The 20,700-nt window shown below is 30.2% G+C and overlaps 1 protein-coding gene and 1 long non-coding RNA gene across 4 annotated transcripts in view; both read left to right on the forward strand.

The window, feature by feature from the left end:
- The window catches only part of LOC127700558 (lachesin-like), a 208,970-nt gene that overhangs the window by 158,697 nt on the left and 29,573 nt on the right, over positions 1-20,700 (forward strand). The gene's annotated exons all lie outside the window — the stretch shown is intronic.
- On the forward strand, positions 6,081-9,263 carry LOC127700566 (uncharacterized). The gene is made up of 3 exons (XR_007981642.1): positions 6,081-6,242; positions 8,494-8,604; positions 9,118-9,263. It is a non-coding gene; the product is annotated as an uncharacterized LOC127700566 (long non-coding RNA).

Consider the following 20,700-nt stretch of genomic DNA (forward strand, 5'->3'; position numbering starts at 1 on the left):
GCGTTACCAATATTGCTACAGCTGTTGATGTCGTTGATAGATATAAATGATTTATTGCATTATTCAGACTGATTATTCAAATACCAAATATTTGTGTTTGTTCGAATCAAATTGTCAACCTAGCCATTTAAGGGGAGATAACTCAAATAATAAAATTTGTATAAAGGAATGATAGAGAAATTTTCAAATCTTATTTGTAGCAAGCAAACAAGGTTGGTGACACTTTTTTCTTTTTATTTTCTTTCAGCATATTTTATTTCAAAATTCAAATATTTCTTTTTATTTTACAAAAAAAGTGTTTTTTCATGAACAATCTATGCAAATTTGGGCAATTTGCACGACGTGAAAAATAGCACGGTGACCCATACTTTTTATTATATTTTTGAAAAAAGCATGGAAAAATCTACATTCTGGCAAAGTATAAGACAATTCTATCTGAGGAAATATATACCAATGATCCACCTAAACAGTACATGCTAGTGATTATGGGGTATTACCTTTGAAAAAATATATACCTCTCTCTGTGAAATACTGCAAATTCATGTTTGCGTGCAGTTATTATTGTAATGATTCAACAATGGACACACATGTGAGATTATTTACTGCGATATCAGGTAATGCTGTTTAGAAATAATGATATTAAATAATCAAAATATGAGTTTTTATATTTCGCATGTATAAGCCATCGCAAACATTTTTGAATTTACAATAGTATCGATTGGACAGGGTCGTAAATCAGAGTTTTATTGTACGCTAAATCACACTGTTTCACTATGATCCACTCGTTATCAGCAACGGGGATTTCTATAAAAATATGTGTACAGTGTTTATAAGTTTGGTGTCTTTTATTATCATTGTTTTCTTGAAAAATGGTTGATCTTACGCTGCTTTTTCGGCTACAGAACTTATTAAGAAACCAAGGTGAAAACTCTTGCATGCAAAGTTTACCTTTGGTGGATTTTGCTATTCTTTAAAGTTCCTTTTTGGTTATATAGCTCTTCAAGTATTTTTGTATCTATATACTTTCTTGGCTTACACACTTTTGGGTTTGAACGTTGCTGATGAAGGCGAATCAAGAAAAACGATTCAGATAAACCAAATTTATAAGGGGATATATATATATTTTTTTTAGAATGTAACATTGGTATAAACATTGGTATTGGGCAATTTTTGATCAAATAAGATTTGAGGATTTGGAGGACATCTCAGTTCTTTTATTGAAATAATTTCATTGCATTTTACCTTTATACCACTGAACGGCAAATTTATAATGTATAATGTTGTATATTTGATAATTAACATGATACGTGGATAAGCAGTTACAATGGAATAAACAGACCCACTCAACAGATGATCCTTCATATATTTCATCGGATGACATTGTTCGAGGTGATCTGTTAGTTGAAGGGGGAAACAAATATAGTGTAGTGAAATACAGAACAAACAACCGTAAAACATACCAACTGATTATAAAGACACTTTCAGAGTTTGACGCATGGAATTATACATGTCAGATATATCTTCCAAATCAGAATTATGAGGTATTATAAAAAAAGTTTTGAGATATAACTGTGCAAAGTAAGATATTAAAATTGATCACAAGACGTCCTTTTCCCCTCTGATAAATTTGTTTTCAAATGTTTGTCGGATTAAGAAATGAAAATACATTTAGTATGGTGGATAGTTGGCAATGATACCACTTCTTCATTTTTTTATGTAAGATGTAGACTTGATATGGATAAAACTGTGCATTAAATAATTTATAAGTTCCCAAAGATATTATGTACGGTTGACCAAATTGTACAGCGATAAATAAAAAGGCAATTATATACTGTGTAGCGATTTTAACTCCTTGTAGATGTTTAGTTTTTACTTGCATTGATTTTCTCCTCGGATACGAGAAACTGTAATGGCCACAAATGTCGCTCGTAATAGTTTTTATTTGTCATTTGCCATTTGAGTTACAAACAACTAATTTATTTTCATAAGTTTCCTAATCCCTATTGTCAATCCTATAAAGTATTGATTCGCTTGCTGGGAGGAGATGACATTCTATTTTTATGAAACCCATATAGTTCAATGATTCAACAAATACATTCAAACTATTAGTAACTGCTCTACAAACCTATTAGTACTTGGTGTTTGGTATATTTCATCAATGCCCAACGTTCCCATAATGGCCAAACTATAAACGTTCATTGATTGTATTTAAGGTATTCATATAACTCTGAATCATGCAAATGTATATCGCCACTACTTTTTATTTAAACAGAATCTCACGAGCTCACAAGTGTCAAATGGTATAATAAACAACCCTTTTATGATATAGTAACAATTTTGATAATGACAATTGATGATAATTCGTCGATCTACCGTTTGCTTGCCAACTTCAGAGCAAGGACAGAAGCTCGTAAACTCGGCAATCAATCGGGAAAGTTCAGAAAGCCGACGATAATGCTTCGGAAGTTGGGTAGCTTGCGTGAATATAACGTTCTTCTCGGAAACTTGTAAGGAGACCATGCAGAACGTAACATTGGTCATAGTGCAATTATTTTTACTCATCGGAAATGCTCTATATTTAAGGTATATTTATAAAAGAAGACTGAGTAAAATAATTGTTAAAAATACATTTTTACTTTACTAATTAAATTTACATGAAATATGTAATACCATCTCACCCCTTCTAAAATTATACGGACAACATTACGAGTTAACGTTGGTTGAGCGTTTATAAATATCTGACGGATATGTTACAATTGTCATAGCCACAATCCCGTTCTCTTTACCTCGAAAGTGACGTACTTGCATGAGTAGCACGACGAGTGCCATATGTAGATCAGGATCTGTATACACTCCTGGAGCACCTACAATCACCCCCGGTTTTTGGTGGGGTTCGTGTTGCTCCGTCATTAGTGTTCTATGTTGTGTTTTGTATACTGTTATTTGTCTTTTGGTCGTTTTTCATTTTTAGATCACCTGGTCCAATGGGCCAATAGAGCTTTTCTCATCAGTTGGCGTCCGTCGTCGTCCGTTAATCTTTTACAAAAATCTTCTCCTCTGAAACAACTGAGACAAATTTTACCAAAATTGACCACAATCATTATTAGGGTATCTAGTTTAAAAAATGTGTCCGATGACCCCGCTTGCCAACCAACATGGCCGACATGGCTAAAAATAGAAGATAGGGGTAAAATGCAGTTTTTGACTTATATATCTGAAACTAAAGCATTTAAAGTAAATCTGACATATTCATCAGGTTTAGATTTATCTGCCCTGAAATTTTCAGACGAATCAGACAACCCGTTGTTGGGTTGCTGCCCCTGAATTTTAAGGACATTTTGCAGTTTTTGGTTATTATCTTGAATATTATTATAGATAGAAATAAACTGTAAACAGCAATAATGTTCAGCAAAGTAAGATCTAAAAATAAGTTAAATGATCAAATTTGTAAATTGACCCCCTAAGGAGTACTTGCCCTTTATAGTCAATTTTTAACAATTTTTTGTAAATTTGTGTAATCTTCTACAAAAATCTTCTCCTCTGAAACTACTGAGACAAATTTTACCAAACTTCACCACAATCATCATTAGGGTATGTAGTTAAAAAAATGTGTCCGATGACTCCGCTTGCCAACCAACATGGCCGACATGACTAAATAGAACATAGGGGTAAATACATTTTTTTGCTTATATATCTGAAAAATAAAGCACTAACAGCAAATCTGACATTGGGGTAGAAATGTTCATCAGGTTTAGATCTATCTGCCCTGAAATTTTCAGACCAATAAGACAACCCGTTGTTGGGTTGCTGCCCTTGAATTGGTAATTTTAAGAAAATTTTGCAGTTTTTGGTTATTATCTTAAATATTATTATAGATAGAGATAAACTGTAACAGCATTAATGTTCAGCAAAGTACTATTTATTATGATTTTAACCTTATTTTACATGATTTCCAAAAAAAACTAGTAGATACAGGTGAGCGACACAGGCTCTTGAAAGCCTCTAGTTTGCTATGGCAATGTCAGTGTGTTTTCGACTCTATAAGTTTATGTATCATTAACGGTACCAATGTTTCTGCACCAGATGCGCATTTCGACAATAAATGTCTCTTCAGTGATGCTCAAGGCCAAAATATTTGAAAATGCAAAACTTATTAAAAAGATGAAGGACTTATTATCCAAAAAGTATAAAAGTATGGCAAAAATCGGGCAATGAATCAGAGCTTTTCATTAGGAAGATATTCTTTAAATCTAAATAATTTCCAAAATTTGGAACAGCAACTTTTAATAACACAATGTCCGTATTTTCATGCCAGAACTGAAGTATTGGATAATAGACTGATGATACCTTCGGGGTTAACAGTCCAACAGTAAAGGCATCGACCCAGTGGTAATAATAACATTAACGGTACCAATTTTTCTGCACCAGATTTTATATACCCATCTGGTATCTTTCGCTTCTCTTTTATAATTTGTAATAGTTTTATGTATATCTGTATTGCATTGTTGTATATTTATGTTGGTATTGTATTCTTCTGCTGTAAATGTGATACATGCACAGTAGGAAACGCTGACCATGTCTCAGGTTTTGTATTCACCTTGGTTCATATCAAATGAAGGAATTATGATATTCGACCATTGATAAATAAATTTTGACCATAATTTACGATTAAAAAGTATTAACAAGAGGTCATTACTCACTCGGTGTTTCGTGGTATAGAACTGTTTTGTGATTCACATGTTATTTAGTCGATACAAACTACCAATGTATGTTTTTAACAACTTCTAAGCTGCTATTCTGGGTGACAGGATCCCTCCCCCCCCAACTCACGATAAAAATAAATCCGATGCACGAGTTTGGTCAAGAGATGCGTCATTTGACTATTACGACTAGACAGACGCGGATTAAGAATTTTAAAAAGGATTTCACCTGAAAGGAGGAGTTCCAGTCGTATGTTATCTGTTTAATACGTTATTAGGAAAATAGAAAGAAGGGTGTTCTTGATATGCCTATAAAAGAACAAAAAATGGCTGAAAAACACAACTCTATTATGGGTCCATATCTGGCCTGTAGAAACAAAGTTTCTGCCCCGATCCAACATACCCTCATTGTTCCAGTGGCAGTTAAAACTTCCCACCCTTCTTTCTGGTCTGCATGCTTTGTGAAACTTTTTTATTGTATTGAATGTTGATTTGTTCTCAATCTGAATTCCATGAAATACTATGATTTGCTACTGGACGTTAAGTAAGCAACAACCAAACAATAATTTTATTTTTTTTAACTCTTGTTGTTGTTATGTCAGTATCCATTATTTGGTGAGAGATATTTTTAACACTTGTGTTCTTCTAAAGTCAATCTTGGAATCATGGACTAGGAGAGTTAGGAAGGTTTTTTTTCAATAAAAACACAGAATGTCCTCAAAAAATGATTAGTTGAATGATTGGTGTTTTACGCCACTTTTCAGTACTATTGTGCTATTTCGTGGCGGTCAGTTTTTATTGGTGGAGGAATCCAGGGTGCCCGGAGAGAGAAAGAATAAACTGAGATGCATATAAAACCAAATCATATAAAATTATTTATTGGTTAAAAAATCCAAAATCCAAATCTAAGATCGTTATAAAGACATACGACTTAATACTTACAAATATATACAAAATTCAATACTTTAACAAACATTCAAGAAAGACATATTCAAATATCTATCTATACACAAGAAAAAATACAAATATAGGACATACAGACTGTCGAAAAGAGATGCGTTTGCCAACTCAAAATGTGAAAATGTATAATTTCAAAAAATAACTCCTTTTTACAAATACATTATCTTTTTTATGGGTAAATTCAGTTATCTCTGGTTTATGTCTCTGCTATTGTTTAGTGTTATATTAAAATAGATATGGTTTTTTTTTCAGAGCTCGAGACAAGTGCTTGTGCTTTTTACGCAGCAATAGTGCTCTGATACATTCGGGGTTTACAACATTTATAAACGGATTGCTGTATTGGTAATGATGTTACGTGATTGATTCATAAATGGGTCGTTCATTTACCTGGTAAAACAACTACCTGTGTACCGATCACATTACCAAATAAGCGAAACTTGAGAACCAAAGACTGTTTACCTGTGGCATGAAATAGGAAATAAGTTTAGATCAAAATTTTCCTAAATTTAATGTAACCGAAAAGTTGATTAAACATGATGATTTTTTTCACTGCCGTCGTTCTTTTATCAATATTTTGTTCAGGTAAGTATTTTCAATTACATTTTTCAAATTCCTGAGACAGCGTGACGATACCAAAGTGTCCAAATAAGTACAAAACAGAAGAGATCTCGCACCCAAAGTCCAAACCATATGGGTTATAACTTGGACCAATAAAATAATTCATGTATAAGTTCCCGATTATCTTGGATATACTATCCCAAATCGGATGTTATTATTCTGCTAACATTTATTTATAGATTTTACCGATGTAAACGTTAAAAAGTAATATTTCTTTGTTTAGTTCTTGAAACCTTCTTCATCACTCACAGTAAACCATCCACATACTGATGTCTACTTACCCTTCTGGAGAACCCTGAGATCACCCCCAGGTTTTGGTGGGGTTCGTCTTGCTCAGTCTTTAGATTTCTATGTTGTGTTTTGTTTACTATTGTTTGTCTGTTGGTCCTTTTCTTTTTTAGCCATGGTATTGTCAGTTTATTTTCGACTTATGAGTTTTGATGTCCCTTTGGTATCTTTCTCTCCTCATTTTTTCCACATAATAGGGTGACCTCTGATACAAAAAAAATAAGCAAACAAGAGAAAATGTTTGAGGCATGTTTTGATCTCCCAAAACTTATGAATTTCAAGGTTTGAAAGAAATAATCTCTTGTATATGTAAATTTTTAGAGAAGCATACGGGGAGATCATTTAAACCTAGATTAGAAAGTGAGTATCGTACAAATGTACTTTTTCAATTAAATATGACTTACATCTTCAAGTAAACGTATACAAATATGACTTATATAAAGATAAATTGATTGTTTTATGCTTAACGTAAGTCCAGTTGTAAATAATTCATGCATATTTAGATATGTGTATAAGTTAAAATAAGTGCTAAAGTAAGTCGAGTTTTTAGTTTATTTTAATATTGTTTCATTTTTTGGAAAGATGTTTGATGGAAAACTGTCTCCCCAACTTGTATGTACAGTGATTTATTTTTGACTATGTTTGTTTGTTTTGCTGACACATTGTTATCAATATAATGGAATTTATGCGACTGTCATACAAACGTGAGGTTAAGCTAGCTATAAAACCATTTTCTGCATAAGGAAATGCCTGTACCAAGTCAGGAATATGACAATTGTTTTCCATTTTGATGTGTTTGAGCTTTTGATTTTGCCATTTGATAAGGGACTTTCCGTTTGAATTTTACTTGGAGTTCAGTATTGTTGTTATTTAACATTTTACAGCTATGTTTGTTGTGTAGATATTGATGCAAGGGACAAACGAAAATAATACATTATCAATTTTATGCGTCCGGAGGACTTTTCTGGATTTACCTTCATCGGGAACGCTCAAATTCAAAACTTTGAAAGCCAGAAATGATGATTAACTGAAAAAATATTAATCGGTAGTTCAAAGAGATTTAGCAAGTGTTTAATGTTGGATATTGTTATTATGGTACATGCATAAAAAAAGTAAAATAACAAAAAAAAAACGAACTCCAAGGAAATAGGGGTACAGCAGTCAACATTGGTTATAATCTTAATCACTATGATAATATATATGCATATTATTGCCCTTAAGGAAGAGAAACTCTGACAAAGTTAAGAGGATAGTGATGCCCCTGCCTTAAAAGATGTTTAACCAATATTTGTGAATTGTTTCAGTTTTGTAGCTTTGTTGCTATGAAGCAGTTGTATACTCTTTCAGGGGTAAAATCATTTATCATTGTTTATGGTAAGGTGAGTGGTAAATTTGTATGACTGTTACAGATAACTGAAATTCAAATAATTTATTGGATAAAGCACATATATGAATATGACATTGCACAATCCAAGTGTACAACATACATGACATATATGTCATTACAAATAATGTAAATAAAACATAATACATGTAAATAACCAGTGAAAATTAATGATATGCTAAGCTAAAACATCAAGTCTTTTGTTTTGTATAATACTTCCATAACTTATTGTAGTTCAACTACTTTGGTAGCATAACCCATGCATTTTTAGGCTTTAACTTTACCTCAATATTAAAGACTGTACATAGAAGTTGACCTGTAATCGTTCTTTGTCCTTTTGTCTTTTATGAATAGTTATCTGTTTGGCAATCTTGTCACATTGGAGAAAACAGCTGGTCTTGAATTAAATCCGATGAATTAGAATACATGTTACAGTTGATAACACAGCTCTATTAAATCAGCTGAGGGAATGAACTTCAATAAAAACATTTTACATTTTTAAAAAATTATTTCCCCTTAAAACCATCTGTTTAAAATTTTCAGGTTTTTGCTGTGAGACCAGAAATAGTGGATGATATTTTACCAGAGGTTAAAAAACAAGGTCAAACAGCATACCTGAATTGTTCTGTCATAAATTTACAGTCTCCAGCACAGGTATATAATATCATATTAAGAAGGCAAAATTTATCCCAAAATGACATTTTATAGGTTGGTAGCATAACACATGTTTGTTTTAGGCCTTGACTATACAGGATGGGTTTGGCACAATATTAAAGGTGAGTGGTTGAGAAGAAAACTTTATCATGACAAAAATAAGATGAATTCAGTTTTCTGATTGTAAATTTTCACTTTTATGGAAGCAACATTTCAGCAGAACCTGCATATTGTGTATACATTACTCTATATATTTATTTGCCAATTTTCTTATTGGGATTTTTTTGATAAAAAGGTTGCTGCTCGTATCATTTTCGGCTGTTTAAATTGGAAATAGAAGTAAGTTTTAGATCAACAACTTGACCCTTTCTTCAAATATGACACCATGGAGTCATGGCCGAATATTGTGGTAGGAAAGATTTATCATTTCATTTCAAGCTTTTGAATGATTTTTATATTGATTTTAACATATACTTTTATCGATTTTGACAGTATTGTGTTATGTTTAAACAGTTGCAATGGATTAAACAGGCCACCCCAACTGGTCTCCCTCAACACATTTCCTCAGATGAAACTGTTCGTATTAATGAAGTTGTTAAAGGAAGAAGAAAATATGATGTGGTGAAATACAGAACAAGCAATCGTGAAATATACCAACTGATTATTCGATCATTAACGGAGACTGATGCAGGGAATTATACATGTCAGATCTATCTTCCAAATCAGAATTACAAGGACTGGCCTCAAAAGTGGGTGGTTTAACTGTGCAAAGTAAGTTATTACAGGTGATTAAAGTTTGCCTTGACATTTCTTGACACCTTTTTAACCCATGCAATGATACCTACATACATATATATATACTTCATAGACTAAACAATTGTATTTTTTTTTTGTAAGTTACAAAGAGTCACGTAACTTTTATAATGTGAAAAAAGGAAATGTGATACATGTATGATTGGCAATGAGACAGTTTTATATCAGAGTCCGTCCAAATGATATAGATTTAAGCAACTTTTAATTGGTAAATGGTATTAATATTGATTTTGTTATTAATATATTAAAATCAAACTAAATATTATTGTTATATACATATACACATTCATGGCTCTACAATCTGTCGATACCTGTATTTGGCATTGCACAAGGTCATGTTTTTCCCTGACTGTTTTTGACGTCTTTACACTAAATCCATTGGATGTTGGATGTGTACCGATTGATAATTTAGTCTAAGATGCATTATTTTTTTATTTGTTTTTATTGGCTTTGAAATAGCTGTCAGTAACTGCGAGTACTCTCAGCTCTGTGCTAAGTTTCTTTTTGCTGTTGGGATGTACAAGTACCCGCCCATGTCCACATGTGTTTTTGTTGGATGTATTTCTATTTGTATCCATCTGATGAGTTAAGTCTTTTTTAACTGATTTTTATAGTTTGTTCTTATGTTGTACTGTTACACCACTGTCCCAGGTTAGGGGGAGGGTTGGCATCTTCAAACTAGTTTAACCCCACCACATTCTGTATGTGCCTGTCCCAAGTCAGGAACTTGAAATTCAGTGGTTGTCGTTTGTTGCTGTGTTTCATATTTTTTTTCGTTCACTATTTTGAACATAAATTAGGCCGTTAGTTTTCTCGTTTGAATTGTTTTACATTTGTCATTTCGGGGCCTTTTATAGCTGACTGCGCGATATGGGCTTTGCTCATTGTTGAAGGCCGTACGGTGACCTATAGTTGTTAATTTCTGTTTCATTTGGTCTATTTTGAAGAGTTGTCTCAATGAAAATTACAGTAAATTGTCCAGGAACATATCAAACATATGTGGAATAACTGTACATTGTCTCAAAAAATATAATATGTACATTTCGGTGGGAGACCTTTTTAAACTTTAAACTTGAATGTTTGAAAGTGTCTTTCTCACACAATAATAGGAGACAAAAAGTTCTTTCAGATAAATTTAAATGTATTAATATATTTCATAGTTTCATCTCCCAAATTTATGATTATGTTTGATACAGCTTTTCCATACTTATTTTCATATTTACATATAAGTCCAAATGGATCACTGAACTGAGGTCTTAATTTGTCTTAACTGCATTTTAAGTTTTAGCAGTAATAATAAGTGCTTTGTTTGTATGAAACCTGATTTTTTATACAACTTTAAAAGTCTTTGCTTTATACTTTGCCAAGACACTTATAACTAGCCCTTACTTGACATCAATTTGTATCTCTATCTATCTATTCATTTAGTTTGATTTAACTTTGTATAAAAGCACACATCTTGCATATTTTGTGTGTCACATTTTTTTAGAATTTTAAAAGCTGTTGAAAATTATTCAATAAAATAATTACCAGAAAAATGAAATATTAAGATACAGCTTCAAACTTAATTTAAATTTTACATTTAGGAACACTGTTGATGATTGGAAAGCGCCGTCTACCTTTCAAGTTTCCACTATTACATTTATGTTTGGACTCATCATTAGCTTCTGTATCAAAAACTGCTTTCAAAGATGAATTTGTGTTGGAAATATACTTCACTAATCATTCCATGTAAAAAACTGAAGAAAAAAAGAACAAGTGTGATACTTGAATAATAGTAATAACCAAATGTAATAAAAAGCAATAAACTTTTCTTGTAAATAACAACATTGAAATTTATTTACAACACATATATATATTCATAACATTTGTGCCATATATTCTTTTTGCAGTTATTTCCCTTGATTATTGATTAATCTTTAAAGAACCAGCACTATTTGTGACAGAATAATACAAAAAACTCAAAATTTAAGAACAAGATTTGGAACATGACTCTTCTAAACTTTTGACTCTTTTTGTCAAACTTTATAAACACCATAAATAAGTATATATTTTGGAAAAGGCCCCACTATTTAAAGTAATGCCCATTTTCACTTGTAATGGAAGTTTCCATTGAGATAGTTGAAATTGGAGTTATTCTAATTGGTCGCCATGTTGGAATGCAAACTGGTAGATTTTTCTTATTTAAGTAACCAAATTTAAACATCATAAGTACAAGCAAGTCTGATGAAAGATCCTAACTAAATCATATTAATGAACTATACAAGGCATAAACAAATGAAAACATCCTTTTCTTAGCAGTCAGTAAAACAAGATTTATAAAAAGAATTTTTAGACATTACTTTCTAACATGGAAGTAACGGGAAATAACTTTTCCTCAAATTAAAACAATATTGAAAAGTATCCGTTATGGTAAAAATACCTTAAGGATGTGTTTTAGCTGAAAATAATAATAAAACAAGTTTGATAAATAAAATTGAGAATGAAAACGGGGATTGTCTTTTTCAATATGAATTACACATTTCTCAAATTAATTGAAAAATATAAACCGGTCTGTGTTCTAATTTTAGAGAAAAATGCATTTGATATAAAAATATGGTAAACAAAGGATCTCTTTGTTTCTCTTAAGAAATTTATGAAAATCAATTAATTAATTTTCTCAAAAAGATAGAAGAAATAACAAAAATTAAGGGCATACTATTGTGATGCAATGCCTTGGGAAAAACAAGACGCACAACAAAATATTAATGAAAAGTTGGCGACCCTTAACTATCTTTAAAAAGCACCTCATTCGATGTCTTAAAATGTTTTACTTTGACCTATAATGGTTTACTTTTATAAATTTGATGGAGAGTTGTCTCATTGGCACTCATACCACATCTTCTTATATCTATAATGTTCATAATTCATTTCTTTGAAAAATAAATTGCATTAGTACTACGTACATATATACATTGTATTGATCAATTTGTAATCATATATATTTTTATACTTTTCATGTAATATTTTTGTATACTATGTAATATATTTACAGATTTACTGTAATCATTTCATATTTTTATTATGTATTTGTAGTTATTGTGAAGCAACAAACGTCTGAAATATTTTTGAATCTATAAGGTCTACTTGTTCTATCAGTCTTACATTTATATATATATTTTTTCAATTTAATATATTTATGTTTTTTTCATGTGTTATTTTCATAAATTTACTGAACGCATGATATTAAGTTTTTCCCATAGAGATTTGGTTTTTAGGGGGTTCCTTTATCCTATATCTCTACATGTTTAAATCAAATATTCCTTGACATAATTTGAAATATCCGGTTTCCAGAAATATAATACTCGAAATAAAGACCAAATATCCCATTTCAAGTTTATAAAAAGTGTGCCCACCCATATCCTGTTATTGGATAATTGTGTTTATTATAAGTTACCCTTATTTAGTATCAGTTCAACTAGTTGGTCAGTTATGTATAAAGTGTAGGTTAAATGTCATAGTGCTATATATATCATGATTAACTGTTTTTTTTTTCTCTTCAAATCGATAATTTCTTACAACACTTGCTCTTGTGTTGCTTGCATCATATAGTTGACGAATAGGTGTCCGCATTTATTTTGTGTCACATTTTCACCTTTCTACATACTTCATTTCTGATACTATTCAAGAGCAGAAAAAACTTATTTATGCATTAATCGTGACTTTGCATGATTTCTTCAAATAATAAAATGTTGAGAGAATTGCATACATGTCAAAATTCACAACACATCTGAAAACGTTTTTGTTGTTACTAAACAAACTTGAACATAGTTTTTAACAAAAATGTGGTAAAGCAATTCGCATTATCATTTAACTTTAGTTTTTTGATAAAAATGTTATCATATGGAAACTTAGATTTCTTATGTGAAATATGATTCTTAAGTTTATTCAAGATTTCTAGCAGATAATCAGATTCATTCATATTTATTTAGAACTTAAAAACTCTTTATTGATACCCAAAAGAGAGTATTTTTGATGTCTTTAAATTTTTTTTTATTAATTTACTACATTTACTGTTATACTTTTATTACTATTATACTCATAGAGTGAAACTACTACATATCATTTGAACCCAAATTTAAGAGTATCATAGTATTTTTAATCATCAATTTTTTGGTCACGTTTAAAGAAAATTTAAATTTATTTCATAATCCTTCAATAAAGGGAGATGTTTTATAATAAGTTACTTTGGCATTGTCTGACAAAGGAGTAGACGGCAGATATCTAGAATCAGACTTTTAGATTTAATTTATTAACCAATTGTTTACTGTCAGTTGATGTCACACTAAATATTAGAACAATAAAAATACATTTACTTTTGATATCTCTTTTTCAAATACTATGAATACCTGATAGCCTTGCAACTAAACGATTGCAAGAAGCATTGCTAATTCCATATACAAATACGTGTCTTTGTTATATTTAAAGCAGCTTCATCTAATTAAGAATATATTTTTGTTTGTTTTTGCTTGTTCCAAACATGTTTGTGTTTTTGAAATCATCTGGAATTAGTTAACGTAGAGTTTTATTGTACAAGCCATGTTTATCATTAAGTATTGTATGGAAATAAGTTTTTTACATCTTCATTTTGTTAAAACTTATCATTGATGATTAATTTATGAGATTTCAAGCCAGTAAACTACTGTTGCCTCAAATTTATAACTATGCATTTAGCATATCTGACTCTAAAAGCTTAATTTTAGTTATTATAAGTTGTCTTTTAATTTAACAGTTGTTCCATTTATTGTTTTCAACTGTTTATGAAACATACCTTTTGACCAATTGCAACCAGAATTAATCACATTCAAATATAGGATGTTTAATTTAAAAATTATGTCAGATATGTGAAGAATCCTCTTATCCAAACTATGTACTCTAATACTTTGTGATTTTGTTTAAAGTGAATTCTGACAACCTTAACCCCTTTGAACATTACCAGTACCGTCAATTAAAGAGAAAAGACTCAAAATCTTGCAATTTCTATAGTGGTCAATCTCTGATTATGTGATTCCTGAAAAGTAATGGTTGATGAAGAAAATAAATTTCAGGCATGAACAGTCAAAAATTGAAATACTGAACACTGCAGGTATTAAATTTATATACTTCTAGAGCAATACAGATTCTTTTGAACTATTTTAGAATACTCTTCTTTTTTTTTAGATTTCCTTGTATCAATTCTCAAGAGACTTATTTCAAAATTATGAATGAGATTGTTTCAATTTATATAAAATCAGTTAATATTATGAAATAACATTTGTATAATTTGAATTGTTTTGTTCTTTTTTTCAAATGTGATACATTCATTGGAAACAAGTTAGTATAATTTGAAACAGATTTAATGCAAGAGGGATGAAAATAAACGTAGGTTAATATATAAGGAGTCACAGGTAAAAGGGATATTAGGTTAACCTACAAATGTTTTCTTAACACCATTTGATGAACAAGGAGCTCTAGAAAAAAAGTTCTAGGCCAGATTTGATCTCCACTGAGACAGATTAAATCGACATACATTTATAGCTATGATGGATTGTACCTGGCCAGTATATTGTACAGTTTGATAATCTTTCTTCCCGAAGTCTGTTTCACTGAACACACAAAAACATTCGTGTATTTCTTTCAAAGAAAACAACGCACACGTCTGACTGGCCGTTAGAAGCAAATCACTCCCGCTACCCCAATTATTTTTTTTTTTCAAATGAGGACCAGGACCTTTTCAACGCCACTGTGTATCATCTCCACTTGAAATTGCCTAAAGGAATCGGAGAGAAAGGAGAATAAAAAAACAAGTTAAGGAATCCTTTATCTTAAACCATTTCTACCGTTTTGATGAGGCTACCGCTTATGAAACAATTTTCAGATATATAGTGCTTTAATTTTTTATACAAATAAGTAGCAAACAAAGACAAGATTTTGTGTTATACTCCAAAACCGTGCGCTTGGTACCAGAAAATTTCGAGGTCAATAGTCCTCCGACGTCCCGCTAGCCCGATATTCAACTGTTTTTCATTCTTTTTCCAGATAAATTGTAAGTTTATGATAGTGTGAGATCATATTTACTGAAATTTGCTATCAAAAGATGTTTTCTAAAGAATATGGACCAAAACAATAGTTGATTACTGTACGGCAAATTAAAGGGCGTTGCATGGCGAATTGCAAGATAACAACTTCTTTCTGTACGGCGTCTTGCGATATACTTAAATGTAAAGATGATACTAATTACTATATACAGAAAATAACAAGGGTGATATGGTGTACATATTGTTACAAGTACCAGCTTACACATATGTGAAATAAACTACATAGCCAAAAATATCTTAATATATATGTCGTTAATTTCATTCAGATGTCATCATTGCATACTCCTATTGGATGTTGTGTTTTAAAAGAAAAAAAATTGTAACATTAACTTAATCATCATTAATGTATTCATATTTCTTTATACTACTAACAACTGTTGTCTCATTTGGTTTTTTTTTTTTGTATTTTTTAAACACAGATAAATCATCTTTATTGCAATAAATGCTGTTTAACAATTTACTTAGCTTACAGCATTGGGCTAAGTTTCCCTGTGTTTTAATCATTAGATATCCAGGGAGAATACCTAATAAAATATATATAAATGTTAATATTAAGAAGTCTAAATTGAAAACAACGTTCAAACCTATGATTGCGTTGGATAAAAACCGCAATTTTTATACGTGTGCATGCAAAACAAAATTATTGGCAGAGGTGTCTAAATACAGCACAAACAACATTTTCAAAAAGACAAAAATTGTGAAAAAGTATATTTTAACAAAACGCATTTGACTAGCATGTCAAACAACGGATGTTCTTAAACCCTGCTGACTGCCATTGGCGATTGCCAAATAAACGGGTCACCAGATGTAACAAAAAGGATCTTAACTATTAACTTAATACCAAACAGAAAACAATAAACTTGCGGAAAAGATGGTATACCGCAAACAAAAGGTGCAAAAATTAGTACACCATATCCGGATTTTGACAATTAATATAATTTACCTCAATTAAGGATAGACTCTTGAATTTTGAAGAGCCGAAATAGGATGAACGGATCATATAAACCCGAAGGCAAATATAATACAAGCCCAAACGAAAAAAATATAAAGAAGTCTAAATTGAAAACAACGTTCAAACCTATGATTGCGTTGGATAAAAACCGCAATTTGTATACGTGTGCATGCAAAACAAAATTCTTGGTAGAGTGGTCTAAATACGGAGCAAAACAAAATTCTTGGTAGAGGGGTCAAAATACAGGAGCAAAACAAAATTCTTGGTAGAGGGGTCTAAATACAGTATAATATATATTTTATTAGGTATTCTGCCTGGATATCTAATGATTAATACACAGGGAAACTAACATCACTGAAGATACATTAATTGTCGAAATCCGGATATGGTGTACTAATTTTTGCACCTTTTGTTTGCGGTATACCATCCGCAATTTTATTGTTTTCTGTTTGGTATTAAATTCAAAGTTAAGATCCATTTTGTTACATCTGGTGATCCGTTTATCTGGCAATCGCCAATGTCAGTCAGCAGGGGTTAAAAGCATCCGTTGTTCGACCTGCAAGTCAAATGCCTTTTGTTAAAATATACTTTTTCACTTTTTTTGGTCTTTTTGAAAATGTTTTCTGTGCTATATTCATACCCCTCTACCAAGAAATTTGTTTTGTATGCACACGTATAAAAATTGAAGGTTTTATCCAACGCAATCATAGGTTTGAACGTTGTTTTCAATTTAGACTTGTTTAAGTGTTAGTAATATACACTTAAACATAATACATAATATAAAAAGACATTAATATAAATTGATTCATACGATTTTTATATCTGCTTCCAATTCGGAAAAAATAACGGATCTACACCGTAACGTTTTATTGTTATTTTGTGTGTTTACTTTCTGTGTAATTGGAATTAAATAATTCTTTTATAATTTGAAGAATTTATTTTTCACACTTACATGTTATGTTAATTACGAATCAATAGGTTTTTCAGCGATGCATTTTTGGCACCTCGTGGTATAATATTTATACACGGAAAGTAGCATGTGTTGATTTGTCAAACATACGCACTACAGATATCACTTAAAGTTACAATATGTTGATGTCTTTGATAAAATTTTTCCGGTTTCGATATTTCTTATCGCATTTAATTTTATGATTTCGTTTACTTCCGTTTTGAAAATTTTGAATATATCTTTCTTTGCTTCTTTTTTGTTTGAAATAAAATATCCCTGATATATAGAGAAGAATATAACTGTTATAAGGTTGTTTATATCAAAATATTTTATATCTGATATTTTATAGCCAATTATTAAATTTTCCAGCCTTAGAATGTGTCTGTCTATTTGAAGATAAAGTAGTGGTTTGTATATTTATTGCCAGTATTTAGTATTATAAGGGCATGTTCTGAAAAAATGTTTATAATTTTCATTTTCTTTTCAGAAGTTGCATGAACTGTTTTCTAATACTCTCCACTGAACTAATAATTCATGACATGGAAGGATGAAATGAAGTAATTTCCATTTAAACATTTTAAATTTGTTGTTATCTAGGTATTTAAATATTAAACTAAGAGTGTTTTTAAATTTTATATTCAAATTTTCTTTGAAAATTCCTTCCCACTTATGAACGCCTACAGGTTTTTCTTGTTTATGAATGTCAAATAATATTGAATATATTTCTTTATTACTTATTTCTGGATAGATATTATGATTGAGTAATATTTGCAGATTTTTTGTATTCTTTATATGTATTTTTGTTTTAAATGAGATTTCTTGCTTTAAAATATTCTGCCAATGTTTTGTAATAGCTTTCTTTATTAAGGATAATTCTCTTATCCAATCTCATTTATCTTTTAGTTTAAGTAATATTATATATTCTGATATATAACCTCTTTCATCAAGTATGTCATTTACATACATAATATTATGTTCAATCCACTTAGTAAACAATAAGTATTTTCCTTTTGTTTGTATGTTATGATTGCCCCATAAAATCTGCTTTCTTATATCTAGAAAAGTTTGTGGGATCTTTGTCTTTCCACCCTTTACATTAATCCAAGTTTTTATCAATTGCTGATAGAACTCAGGAAGGGTTTTAAATAATTTTTTGTCTAATATATTAACATTTTTAATGTTCATTTTGAATATCAAAAGGTTCTTACCAAATTTGTTTAGGTAAACTTGCAATATGATTTACCAATTATCGCCAGAGTTTTGTTTAAGTTTTAAAATCCAGCGAAATTGAAGTGCTTTGAGATAATGTCTATGTCGATCATTTTTAACCAACCTTCCAAATTGTCTTTACATAAGGTTGTACGTTTAACTATCTTTTTTCCCATTCCATATGAAATTATAAACTAGAGATTTAAACTTTTGTGTTATTTCCTTTGAAATGTACATGTTTGATGCAATATAAGTTAAATTTTAGAAGAATTGATGATTTTACTACTTTTATTTTACCTATTAATGTTAAGTTTCTTTTCATCCAGTTTGATATTATCTTTTTCACATTTTTTTAGCTGTTTATCAGTGTTCAGTTTTTGAAAGTCTTGAGTGTTATAACCAAAGTAAAAGCCAAGACTTTTAATGTTATTTGTTTTCAAATTTATGTTTTCAAATTTATATTTTCAAATTTGTCTCTACTATGTTTAAGTTTTCCCAACCAGAATCATTCTGTTTTATTTCTATTTAATTGTAATCCTGAGAAGCTTCCAAAAGTTTCAATTATATTCATTGCTAAACTAACATCTTTTGGTGATTTAAGAAATAGGGTTGTATCGTCTGCGAGTTGACATATTTTCAGTGAGCAGTTTTTACCATCTAATTTCACCTCTAAACCCTTGAGGTTATTATATTGTGTTAATTTAATTGCCATTATTTCAACTACCAATACGAAGGCTAACGAAGAAATTGGACATCCTTGTCAAATTCCGCGAAAAATATTAAAACTGCTGGACACCCAACCATTGTTGAGTATACAGCCTTTTATGTCTGTGTACATTGTTTGAATCCATCTTATAAACTACTTTTGAAGCCAAATTTTTCCAAGGTTTCTGACATAAAGTTCCATTCAAGGGAGTCAAATACTTTGGAAAAATCAACAAAACGTATAGCTCCATCTACTTTAAAATTCTCTGAGTAATCAATAATATCTAGTATTTGCCTAATATTCAAACATATGTATCTATCTTTTATATAACCTTTTTGGTCAGTATGAATTATTTTTGATAATACTAGTTTTAATCTTTGAGCAAGTGCATAAGCTAATAATTTTACATCATAATTTTACAGAGTTATTAGACGATAATTATTTAAAGAGAATAGGTCTTCTTTTTTTATATATATTAATGATATTGCCCCAACTTTTTGTGAATTTGACAATTCCCCTTTTGCATGGCAAAAATTACATAATACAGACACAATTAATTCTTTTATTTTTTCCTAAAATTTTCTGTAAAATTCAACATTAAGTTCATCTAAACCTGGAGCTTACTTTAGTTTCATTTTGAATATAGCATCTGTACATTCCTGTATTGTAATTTTTCGTTCTCATATATTATTTTCACTTTCAATTAATTTTGGACATTTTTTAATATCGTCTTAGTACTTTCTGGTATTTTCAACATCTGGATCAGTAGAGGAATATAAATTTTTATAATAGTTAACTTCAAAGTTAAGTATTTTTTCTTGATCAGTAATTATATTATTGTTTACATTATACAATCTAGTAATAGTTTTTTTGCACTGCCTGGCTTTTTCAAGACCTAAGAAGTAAGAGGTATTTTTTTCTCCCTCTTCAATCCATTTCACCCTTGATCTTATTGTGTGCCTTTGATTTTTTCATTGTACAGATTTCCTAATTCCTGTTTTACTTTCTCTATTTTTTCAATCAGGTAGGTATTTGTTTCATTAACTCTGATGTTATTTGTATAAATTTCATTATTTAGTTGTATTAGTTGAATTTTCTAATACATTGATTGAATCGTTTTTATTTAGAGCTTTCAATTTACAGAACTGAATTGTACAATATCGAACCTCTATTTTAAAATTGTCCCTTAAAATAGCTAGATTTTTTGTATCATTTGCTTTAATTTTATAGTTGTTAATGATATTGTTTATTATTTTTGGATTAATTTCATCGTCTAAAACACTACTATTTAATTTCCAGTAACCACGTTCTTTATTATTTCTTGACATTTGTAATTTTAAAGATACACTAT

The sequence above is a fragment of the Mytilus californianus genome, unplaced genomic scaffold (assembly GCF_021869535.1).
Source record: "Mytilus californianus isolate M0D057914Y unplaced genomic scaffold, xbMytCali1.0.p SCAF_5, whole genome shotgun sequence".
Classification (NCBI taxonomy): domain Eukaryota; kingdom Metazoa; phylum Mollusca; class Bivalvia; order Mytilida; family Mytilidae; genus Mytilus; species Mytilus californianus.